The 12521-nt window shown below is 34.3% G+C and overlaps 1 protein-coding gene across 4 annotated transcripts in view; it reads left to right on the forward strand.

Annotated features, from left to right (window-relative positions):
* CPSF6 (cleavage and polyadenylation specific factor 6) overlaps nt 1–8449 on the forward strand; it is a 34233-nt gene extending 25784 nt beyond the window's left edge. For all 4 annotated transcript variants that reach the window (XM_047865767.1, XM_047865768.1, XM_047865769.1 and 1 more), the window contains one exon: nt 3590–8449. The gene's annotated coding sequence lies outside the window, so the exon portion shown is untranslated. The remainder of the gene's footprint in view (nt 1–3589) is intronic.
* Nucleotides 8450–12521: the final 4072 nt, after the last annotated feature.

Raw genomic sequence — 12521 nt, forward strand, 5'->3', positions numbered from 1 at the left:
TAAGATTGCTTTTTTTCCCATATATATTATGTTTTAAGTTTGTGTTGTTATTGCACAAGATTTAGGGTGCTTCGCAGTCTTTAATTGATAGTGTCTCATTAATTGGGGGGGGGGGGAGCCAAAAGATAAAAAGTTTTTTCTTACATGCTAAGATGTTTCATGTCTTTAAGATGTAGTGTTACTTAGAGGCTAATGTGAAAATTAAGTTATCTTTAATTATCTAATGAATGATACTGGTGGAAATGATATTTAAAAATTATTTCTGCAACTCTTAAGTCATCTGAGATCTGCCTCATATTGTCCAGCCTTGTGTTTGTGTTTTCCCATATATCCTAACTGCTCTGCTTCATCTGGATATGCTAGTTCTCTCTTCTTTTGCTCTGAGTTTCCTTGCTTTTAGTATTTGCAGTATCTTACTACATGGCTATCTTAATTGAAGTGACAGAGGGTAGGAAGTAATCCCTTGAATGGATGTGTAGTGTGGTTTTTGCTCATTGTGGTTTAAGAATAGGTTTTGTTTACAAATGATTAATGTTCCCTGTTAAAAGAAAATTCAATGCCAATGTGAGTCACCTTGCTCTCACCTTCATCTCAATGTGAAATATACTACCATTGTTGTAGTTTGTAAACCAGATCATTTTGAATAAGTAATGTTTTGAATGACTATTTAGTTAGCATTGTTTAAAGAAAACCTAATAACCAAAAAGGGGGACGTGTGCCATATATGGTATCTAAATTTACTAATTTGCCTTCTGTGGTAGCTTGTTTTAATCCTCAGAGGAAATTCTAAATCACATAAACAGCTTAATTTGAAAAAATTTGTTTGTGAGATTTGGGGGGCAAAGATGAGTTTTCTTTGTGGCGAAGTTTATTTCCATAGTGAACTGGCTAGAGCAACAATCCTGTATGTTTTATATATAGTGTAATGAAAGACTTTAGTTAAAATGAGGTAAGTACTATGTCCACAGGTAGAAAGAAGGAAATACCAAATGTTGTGGTAGTAAGGGAGTTTTTGTAAATATCTCCAATAAGCAGAATTTTATATAATATGTTTTAGTCAGCACAAGAAGAATTTTATATTCAGATACTTCATATTTCTTTTGCCCACTCCTTCCCTATTCCTCGCATTAAGGAGAAGTTTTCAGAAGAGAAAAGTGAATTTTATTTCACTGAGTTAATAGAATCACATCTCTAAAATTGTAGTAGAATTCTATTCAGTTAATTCTTTTAATTCAATATTAATGTGAAAATCTATGAAAGATCTGTGTCAAGTATGTATTTTAATCTTACTAGAAAGGTGAATTTGCCACAAGTTTAGGAATATTGATGCTAACAAATTTTCTTAGATAAGTTTCTAACAGAAATGCTCATAATTTGAGTTGTTAGTATTGGCTTTATCTTACATTATCTCGTTATACAGGTGCTTCTCTGAATTGAGATTTTACTTAGCGCTTAACTTTATATACTTCATTAAAGAGCTGTAGATTCCATTTGTCTTCTTAATTTCTTATCAACTGTTTACATAGATCTTCCTTTTATAACTGATAGCTAAAACTAGTAATTGTGTGGCTTTGATATTAACATATCTGACTAAATGGTATTCTGAAAACATGAGCATTGAATGTATTTGTCACTCTTTTTTGATATCTTTGTTCATGTAGATGTCCTAGAAATTTGAGAGTATAATATGGGATTGGATTATTGGAAATGGGTTGTATTGCCTTCAAATTTGCTTCCGTTTGAGTTTGTAAAATTTGTATTTCCAAATGGATAAATGTAAAGTGTTTAGAAATAGAAATAAAAACTGTCAGACTATCCCCCAGATTTTATGTCTGTATGGTGAAAATGAGAGACTTATTAATAGTAAAGGTCTACCTATGAAGTATAATCAAGCAAAAGATGAGTGCATTTGTCCTGCATAAAGATGTGTGTTACGATTTCACGAACAGGGTTCTCTACATAAAATGTAGTAAAATTCTCCTTTGGAGTGATTAATAAGATAAAGTTGCAGTGTATGCCATATGTTTTTTGGAAGGATTGGGTATTTTTGTTTTGCTCACTGTGACTTTAAATAATTTTCCCCTCTTAATGACCAGATCTCTCTCCTATATCTCTCATATCACAACAAAAAGGTTAGGGAGATAACATACTTTGGTAGTAAGATTTATGAATTTCAGAGTAGTGCATCTTTTCAGGTTAGAACATATTTCTTATCTTTTCTTTAATGCTTTAATACCAGGGTTTTTTTTATGCATTGCAAGGAATAAAAATAAAACCTATAAAAGCTGCCTTTCTAGATTTTTTTTTTCATGAAATAATTCTACCTAAAGTTTCATCAACATAAAGGTATAATAAAAGGTAACATTAGCAATGGTTTAAGTATCTCGTTGAAAAATATGGGCAAATAGAAATTATTTAAAAGAAAAAGTCCAGAATTATAACATCTAGTGGTTGTTTTTTTCTTTTGCAGTTGTAAAATTTAGGTTTTCACTCCTAGGCAATGTGAATGCATATGTATATTGATGCTCTTAAGATGGTTACAGCCTAGTTGGGGAGGAAAGGACATAAAATAAAACATTTATAGTTGTGACAGTATTAATTACTCTTAATTATAGAGCAGAAAGTATTTTCCAATTACTTTTATGGCAAGAATATCACTAAATATTGTGCCCTTTTACCTTTTACTACATCATCTTGCTGAAATGCTCTCTTGGAATTTATATTTTAAATACCTCGTGTTTCAGTGATCACTTACATGCAAGTTAATTGAATGCTGCTTTTGTGAACCTCTACCTGAAGTTTGCTATTTATGTATTCTTGAAATTTCAGTTTATCAAATTTATTGTTTTTTTTCTTTATGTGAGTTTTCAATGAAATTTATCATTGTAGATTCTTATTTAGTGTGTTTTGGGTTAGCTTATCTAAATACGTTAGGTAACTTTAGAGTGAAAGTAAAGTTAATGTTTTAAATTTGTATCACGTCTGAAGATTTGTACGTGGATGTCATATTTATTTAAATGTGCATATTGAGCTATATATTTATAAATTTTATCTATAAATTTTGTAACATGGAACAGTTTGATTTATAATTTGCAGAAGTTCCTGTATGCTGTCAAATAAATACAACTAATTTGTAAAATAATTTATTGCATTTTATATTCAGTTCACATTTAATTGTTAATGAGTTATATAGAATTGATATGTGGGTGAATGAAAAATATTTACATTAAAATCATTCGAGCATTTCCATTTATTTTTGTAGTATGCATACTTTAGAAAATGACTTATAAATGTTTCCATCATCACAGAAACAGCAGCTGCTATATTTTCCTTTCTGTTTCAGTCATTAAATTAATAAGGCAGTAATAACTAAGAAGAATGAAATGAGAATGTGTCCGTTTTAATCATCACATAAATTGGGAGCATTTCTCCACCATGAAGGCAGCTACTGTTTCAGTTAACTTTTATTGTGTTAGAATACGTAACAGTGAAGTAGATGCACGACTTGTGTATGTATAGTTAAGCCAGCGTTTTTCTGTGTATTATGGGGAATAGCAAAATCTACATCACAAATTTTGACACATTACAGCTGAAGGAAGAGGAACACCTTCCAAGACAAAACAGTCTTCATGGGGGAAAAATGACGCTTGTCCAGCAGTTTGCTTCTTGTGATTGAACTGAACCTGTAAGGATTCATGGATAAAATGAACAGGAATAGATCTGAATAAAGCAAATCTGCATAAATGGTAACCAGTAGCTCTACTTTTATTTTTTATGTTGCTTAACTGTTTTATTTGAAGGAAACCTGTGTGATTTAAAAAAAAGTTATAGCTTTTGCAACTTTATTACTGGTTATATACATTTGGCCATTCTAATGTGCAAGCAATTGGAAAAAACGTCAAGTAAATGCTTGTTTTTATAGTAGTTTGTTCTTGTTAAAAATGTTCATATGATAATGTCTGTAAACAGCACCACTTTGATTACAATAGATGTAGTGTTGTAATAAACTGTTCAATGGGGCTGATGTGTAAAGCTGTTCAAGTTATTTGATGTTTACACCTCAGGGAAAGTCTTGTGTTCAGCAATATCTAAAGATAATGTTACTATGACATTTATACTGTCCTTTAAAAAAGCATTGCAATAGCGGTTTTGGATATGCACCAATCTAATCTTGCGTTCAGTGAATTAAACATACTAATTAAGTGTCTCTTGCCCTTGATTTTGATATTAGAATAGGTGAATTACATGGATATTTAATATTTCTATATTCTGCTTTTCTAGCTGTTTTTACCTAGTTAGCTTGTGATTTTGCTGAATGGTATGTAAACTTGTAAAGTTTCACAGACATAGCAATCCAGTCGATGTGTTAGGGGTCAAAAAAATTTTTGTGGTTTTAACATTTTAGTAAAAACCCATACATGATTTGCTACAGTAATGCAGCTTAATTACGACACAGATGTACTGAAACGCTTAATTGTAAACTGCTAGCATTGGAGAAATATTTTGACAATTCTGATTTGATGCGGCAGTTATTTGCTGTTTTATATTAATAGTGCTTATGGTTTATTTTTGAAGCCATGAGCAATGTAAATACAGCCGTGCAGCAGACAAATGTGAGTAAGGAGAGCATTTAGTTTTATTTTCTGGTTACTATAGATTTTGGAAGGACGTGATGCTTACTGATCTCGAGTTGTATTCTCCTGTATGTGTAATGGGTGATTATAGGTGTACCCTGTCACCACAGTTTAAGGAGTCTTGTGTGTGTTCATGCAGCCTTTTGATTCATGCTAGAGTTACTTAATCAAAGATTTTTTTCAAATCTGCCTTGCATATAGGCCCACATTAAAAGCACTTGGCTAGCATGTGTTCTTAATTGCAAAATTAGCATAGGCAGAGTGTCAACTTGATGAGACACTTGTATAGGAAGGTCATTCCGAATCATTACTTTAGAAATTTGAGTTGGATTCCTAAGCAAGTTAATTTGTTTTTAATGTTTTTAAGATCTGATTATCTGAGAGATCTGGTAATACACATTGGGTATTTAAAAAGATAGCCAAATTTCAGGACAGTGCTTAAAGTATTTAGGTACCCTAGATATGATGTCATGTGCAACTTGTAGAAGCCCTCCAGAGATCTGCACTGCAGTTCTTCACGTTCATTTTGTCCGCTATCACACTAGTTCTCACAAAATTCCCCGTATTATTGCTAGTTTTATTTTAAAACATTTTGTGATTGGAGTATTTGTGCATGAGATCACTGGCATTCATCAGAACTGTTTGCTCTCAGATTCTTCAAGTGTTCTATCTTGTTGAAAATGCAGTTGCCTTTTTAACATTATTTGAGAGTTGTATCAAAATCAGTTTTCTTGTTTTGTGCATAGGTGTTGTTTTGTCATTCCTTAGCTTTATTATATTTTAATTACAATGCCCTAATGTGAAGAAGTGTGGACATAAGTATATTACAAGGGAAATTAGTTAATAGTAAGCTTAAAAGGTAAGTAAATGTCCATGAGAATAAGATATTCTCTGAGTTTTTAAATGGAATTATAAAAATCTAACCGCTTGAACTTGAGATGAAACTGGAAATTTTGTACTAATTAAATCCTTCATTTACCTTTTCATTTTTTATCAGTGGAACCCTTTAATTGCTCATTCTGTTTCACTCTTCTCCCTACGTGGCTGATCTCATTACGTGACTTTTGTTGCAGACAATGTGAGTGTACTAGAATTGTTTGCTGCTAGTCCCATTGTTTTTAAATGATGTCAGAAGGAAACAACTTTGGTTTGGCCCATTAATTTTTAGTGTTTTTCTACCTGGTAACACATGAATGTATAGCAGTAAAGGTGAAAATTGCAAGCCTTGTTTTATTCTTCATATCCCTTCTGTTGTCTGGGCTAATGTTATTCAAAAACTCTTTCTTTCTTTTTTTTTTTTTTAACATGTAAAAACAATCCAAAGAGATAAATCATTACATACATCACCAAAAAAAAAGACAGAGAGAAAGAGAGTTTCAGAGACCTTTTCATTTCTTAATAATAATTGTAGTGAACATGAAAACAAACTTGAGTTTAACTTTGAACCATAGGCATTTATTAGTGCTATGCAGTGACATTCCTTTCAGCCAGTAAAGTTACGAATGACTGATGCAGCACCTCCGTGGTATTGCTTCTGAAGCAACACTCAATCGAATGTGCTGCTTTTAGTTAAAGGACATACATTTTGGAAAGGATATTCCATTGTAAATTTGGAAGTGTTTATTTTGTCAGTTTTCATAACCAAGATTTGGAGTAAGTTGCAGTGGCTGTTGATCATAGTTTAGCCCATTTAATGGCCCCTTTCCGTAGAATATTCTTAAGCAGTTAACTACAATTTGAAGTTCACAGATAACTTATGGATTGTAGCTTAAGGTATTATTTTCATTTAATTCTCCTGTGGAGAATATTGCTTTGTTTTTTACTAGTTTGTCAGTTCTTAAAACAAACACAGGATTTTAATGAATGTTGTATAACATTTTATAGTGGAAGGGGGAAATTGTTGGAAGGGTAAAGACGTCTCTTTCCCTCATGTATTTAAATGTGCCAATAACCTAAATACATACTGTTTTATACAATGAAATGCTACTTACTACGAAACTTTCTGTTGGAGTGCTCTCAACATTTTGGTTTTCATACCTGAATGGTCATTGCATTTTTCTGTATTTTATAAGGTGACTCCAATTTTGTGTTTTAAGCTTCAGCCTGTTATTTTAAGAGGAAGTTTATGTTTTGATTCTTTACTGAGAATACAGTATTGAGAGTCTTACTGTTTTACAGATAACTGCCTTTTAAATTTTATTCATTAAGTTCATTTGCATCCCATAGCTGTCTGTAAATGTTTCCTGCAGTTGTATGTACTCAAATGCACGCTTATCCATTGTACATATTAGACATTTTTTGTGCTAAAGTATATTAAGTGGGATTTTTGTAGCAAAGCATTCTATTTTTCTGTTCTTACTCTGTGTGTGTGTTGTTTTTTTTACATTAACCTTCAGTTTAAACACTGGAGTATTTATTTCATTTTTTAGCAACTTGACTCTTAGAAGCCTTAGACTAATTTTTAATAAATATTCAACCAAAAATTATAAATTTAAGATGTGGCCTTACATATAGCATTCCTTGTGTTTGTAATGTGAGATTTTTGATTAGAGAAATCAAAAGATTCTGGATTAGAGTTTCATTGTAAGTTGAAATAGAAAATGTGTTAAAATGTCTAGGCTTCTGGGAGGAAGTTCTTTTACTCTTCTTTCTTGGCATTAGAAAGAAGCAATATGGATTTTTATGAATATTCAGGCAATTGTATCCAGTTTCGATTGATTTAGGTTTGTCTTAACCGATGTTCTTTAAAATTTCAGGTTGTTGGCATTCACTCTGAGTATGCAGCTATTGTGGTTTTTGTATGGGACATACAAACACTTGGTTAGGTATAGACAGATTTTAATGTTTTAAAGACTTCTTGCTATATTAACATAGGAGTCTTTTAAAATATTAGATAGAATTTAACTGAAGTCACACAAATCTTGAAATGGTATTAGCAGATAGTAAATACTACAGAAAGTTTTTCATGTGGGAGCATCCTAAAACTCTGCCATGGGTGTAAATGTTTGCATTAATTTCATAATTGGACAGACCCTGCATTTAGTAAAAACATTTCGTTTTGAAGATGTGGTTTTTTTTTTTTTTCTTTGTCACACTGTTACTGCATAACACTTCTCAGCATTCTGTAAGTTATATTATTTTAAAATACAATGGTGAATTCATGTTTATTTTTTTACTTTGAAAATTGTAGTACTCAGGTGGTATTTAATGGGAAAGGATCCTTGGGGTAAATCATAATGTATTCTAAGGAATGCATCTATAACATTGATGACTTTAGCCTTAAAAAAAGGTCTATTCTTACTCTTCTTCCTCTTCATCCCATGGTATATTAGCAAAGTAGTTTACAGCCTTGTACAGCCTTATATAGTTGTTTTACAATTTTTAATGGAAAGCCCTTAACAAAAAAATTGTATCATATTCCCAGTATCCATGAATTAACTGAAATCACGGTTTGTAAATAATTTGTCTAATACCAGAAGGCCAAAGAAAGTCTTAAAATTTTAGCTATTGACTCTGGTGACTTCACAATAAGATTTCTGTGCAAAAGGTAAGGTGATATTTGATCAAATAGACATCTTTTTGGTGTCCATGAGAACTAGACTTCCATATTAGCTTCTATTAAAAAGCTCATTCCATTTTATTAAAATGTTTGTAATTGCAATTTTGTGTTTAATGTTTATTTTCTGTCTTTTCTTTCTTTAGCATTTAGGCGACTGTTCAGCAGTTTGCTATATGGCCATTGTTGGCCTTAAACTGCACTAGTAACAAGCATGGTATTTATCTTGTATTAAAAATAAAACACGGTTTTGATAATACTTTACAGTTTGTCCTTTTGTTTGATTCATAATTTAACCATTGTGTCTGGTTTGAATAATTCATATTTTTTGGCAATACACAGTATGACAGAAGTTGGACTCTCATCTGTATTTTGTCTTTAAGCCAGCCTCCTAGTTGGTTATTTTCTTCTGTATTGGCATTTTGATGGTCTCTAAAGCAGATGATTAGGATTAGGAACCTAAAATTAGGATTTAGAAACCTAAAACAGTTCTAGGCTGTTTTATTCTCAAACCTAAGATTCAGATAACGTTTGTCTAGTTTTAGGGGATTATTGACCTTCCTAGACTCAAGTCAAGTAAAAATGTTTCTAGATCACAGCAAAAATATTTTACCAGCTAGCTTGGAGACAATATAGAGTACTTTTAAACAGTAACAAATTGTGATTTCAGTAAGGATTTGTATGCCAGGTATTAGGCCCCAGGTTAGAAAACCTGCATGCGTCAAAGTATGTTGAAGGTAGTAAGTCTATACAGTCCTAGCCATATGAGAAAATAAGTTACCATTACCAGGATCCATTTCCATGCCCCCATTAAAACTGTGTTTCGGATTTTGTTAGTTTCCCTATTACTCTGTTACATGTTTACATTTTGAAGAAGATTGCATGCATTGATCATCCTTTCATTCAGTTGGGACTCTTGCAGAGAGTATTTGACTGAAAGAAAGATTGTTAGGAACATTTTTTAACCCAGTGCCACATAAGACTCCATAGCAGTCAGTCAAGCCTTCATTTAGTGAAAGGTGGACTTGTGGCCTTTTTTTTTTTTTTTTTTTTTTTTTTTTTTTTTTTTTTAAAGAACGAGCAGGGGAGGGTAGGGGAGAGTATTTAAGTGGGCTCCACACTAAGGGTGGAACCTGACATGGGGTTTGATCAACCACGACTGTGAGATCATGACCTGAACCAAAACTAAGAGTCAGACATTCAACCGATTGACCCACCCAGGCTCCCCAGATGGACCTTTTCTTTTAAAGGATTTGTAGACAGAATTTTCCCAATCTAGTTTTATTACCTAACCATTACCATGAAACAAATTGTTAGAAATGGTTTCCAGTGCTTCTTGTTTCCCTCTTGTCTCCCTTTTATATTTCACTAACAGAGCGGTTGGATTTTTATATCAGTTCCCATCAACTGCTGTTGTCAGTGCCAGATAAGGGATATATACATTATATAGCTTACCTTTCAAAAATCTATATTTAGCTTTATACGAAAACTTTAGAAAGTAGGGTTTACTTCCTTAATGTTAACACCGAGACCTGAAGAACGAATAAGACTTGGTGAAGGGGGAAAGGAGATCCCTTCTGGTCCAAGAGGTTTGCACAAAAGGGCTTTTGGCAGGAGGGAGCAGATTAGTAGGAATTGGAAGAATGGCAGATTGGCGCAAGTGGGAAGTGAGAATCATTAGCTTGTGTATAGGTTTCAGGAAAAAGGCAAGAGCCAAGACGATGGGGCTTGTAAATCACAGTAAAGATTGCCCTCTTCCCCCCCCCCCCCCCCCCCCCCCCCCCCGGTCGGTTGAGCATCCAACATTGGTTCAGGTCATGATCTCGCTGTTTGTGGGTTTGAGCCCTGCATCAGGCTCTGTGCTGACAGCTAGGAGCCTGGAGCCTGCTTCATGTTCTGTGTCTCTCCCTCTCTCTGCCCCTCCCCCACTCACACTCAGTCTCTCTCTCAAAAATAAACATTAAAAAATTTAAAAAAAGAAAAGATTGCCCCCCCCCCCAATGACGTGGAATCGTTGAAGTTTGAAGTGTCCCGTCACTAGCATTTCAAAACTTTTTGGCTATAAAATTAAATCAGTAAAAGAATAGATCAGGTAAACCAGTGAAGCCATTACAGCAATCTTCAACTACAGGGAGATAGGATAATAGAAATAGAGAAAAGTTGATTTAGTGAAAGACTTAGGAAACTGAATTGATATACTTAGTGGATGTTTAGATAGGAGGTGAGAAAAATGACTTTGACAGCTTATGTAATGCTATGTCATTGCCCAAGTCAGGAAGTTTTGGAAAAAGATGTGGAGATAGTATGAATTTAGTGCCTTTTGAGATCCAAGAAATAGCAAGAGTAATTTGTTACATGGTTCTGGAGTTTTGAAGACATGGGTTAAAGCCATAACTTTGTAGTAAGTTAAATAGAGAAGAAACCATCGAGATGGGATGAGTCTGATACAACTTCAGGTTTCTGGTTTAGGAAATGATGCTCATTGAGATCAGCAGTAGGAGAGGAAGTAGCTAATTTTTGTTGTTGTTAAATTTAAGCTCTATACCCAGCACGGGGCTGCAGTCATGACCCTGTGATCAAGAGTCCTGTGCTGTATCAACGAGGCCCACCAGGCGCCCAGAGGAAGTAGCTTTGGATTAGAAGAGAAACATTCCTTCCTCAGGAGGGGATATAACAGATAAAAATAGGGGCACCTGGATGGCTCAGTCGGTTAAGTGTCCTACTTTGGCTCAGGTCATGATCTCACGGTTTGTGGGTTTGGGCCTCATGTCAGGCTATGTGCTTGGGATTCTGGTCTCTCTCTCTGCCCTTCCCATGCTTGTGCTCTGTCTCTCTCAAAAATAAACATTAAAACACACACACAGAAGTTTGGGGGCCGTGTAAGTAGGTGGTATAGATTTTAAGACCTGTCTAGTGACTTCAAAACAGTTGAGGACATTATGCAAGGGTTTGTGGTTTAAGTTTGGGAGAATAAACTGATGTTGATAGGTTTGTTGGGACTTAGTCTAGCTGAGAGCAGCCTCCATTTTTGTGGTGGCAGTCCACTTAATAACACATTCAGTCACCCATAAGGTAGGTAGTTGGGTCAAGCTCTGGGATGGGAAAGGCATTAATAATAGTTTTTATCACTTTTCTGTTTAATGGTTGTCAACCCACCTGCAGAATAGAGTTACCCTCTTGATGGTTAGTTGGTTGGTTGGTTTGATAGGGGGAAAGGTGCCATCAGCATTTTTAGAAATGGCTCTAGTACCTATTCTCTTAGTTTATTAAATCACTGTAAAAGATAGATAGTATTCTTTTTCAAGTGAGCCAGTAGGCTCTGAAGAGTTACCTGACTGCTAGCAGAATGGTGAGTCGAAGTTAGGATGTGTTTATGACTTTTCAGTTATTTGCTGAATGCTATCAAACTATGCCCCCGTTCTGCCATTAGTGCTAATTTAAAAAGCTTTATTGATAACTGAACTGTAAACATTTAGGAACATACTTCTTTAGGGGCTCCTGGGTGGCTCAGTCAGTTAAGTGTCTGACTTTCTTGATCTCAGCTCAGGTCTTAATCTCAGGGTTGTGAGTTTAAGCCCTGTGTTGGGCTCCACACTGGGCATAGAGCATGGAGCCTACTTTAAATATATATTTATATATGTTAAATATTTATGTTATGTGTATAATTTGGGCATCGACTAAGAAATTGGGCTGAACACCCCAGTGCAGTATAGAAACTTTGGTACCATTGTGTATCACTTTAGTTTTTTTTATCCCCCACACTGACTAAGTCATTTTACATTATTGCCTCGTTGGATTTCCACAGGTAGGGGATGGGTTGGGTGGGGAATCACCTTAAATGAAAATACAAACTAAAGAATTTTCCTACTCATCTAATCTAAGAATGTGCTCAATTTTCTAGAAGGTGATTTGCAGAATGTGAAGGCTAGAGCTAATTGTTACTGAATTTAGTGATGGCTGGTTTTCAGTTAATAGTATATCCATTGTAAACACTTGTCTGTTGCAGTTATTTTTATGCAACTCAAATTATTCCAGGATTTGTAAACTTTAAGCTCTTTCATATTTCACATTACTTGTGAAAATGCTATGTGTATCTGTGCCCACTGGGAGACTGCCTACCTATAAGCTTCCATAGCAGTCTGTTATATGCTGTCCTGGGCTTTCTAAATGATCTGAGTATGTGAATGGACACTAAAGGGAGGATGGAGATGGAAGGAGCAACTTCTCATCTCCGTTGAGGATACCTGGTAGTGATCCTACCTAGAGTTACCTTCTACCAGTTGTTACCCCTGCTTACACAAATACTGAGAACATGCCCTTTTATCAGAAGT

The sequence above is a fragment of the Prionailurus viverrinus genome, chromosome B4 (genome assembly GCF_022837055.1).
Source record: "Prionailurus viverrinus isolate Anna chromosome B4, UM_Priviv_1.0, whole genome shotgun sequence".
NCBI classification, from domain to species: Eukaryota; Metazoa; Chordata; class Mammalia; order Carnivora; family Felidae; genus Prionailurus; species Prionailurus viverrinus.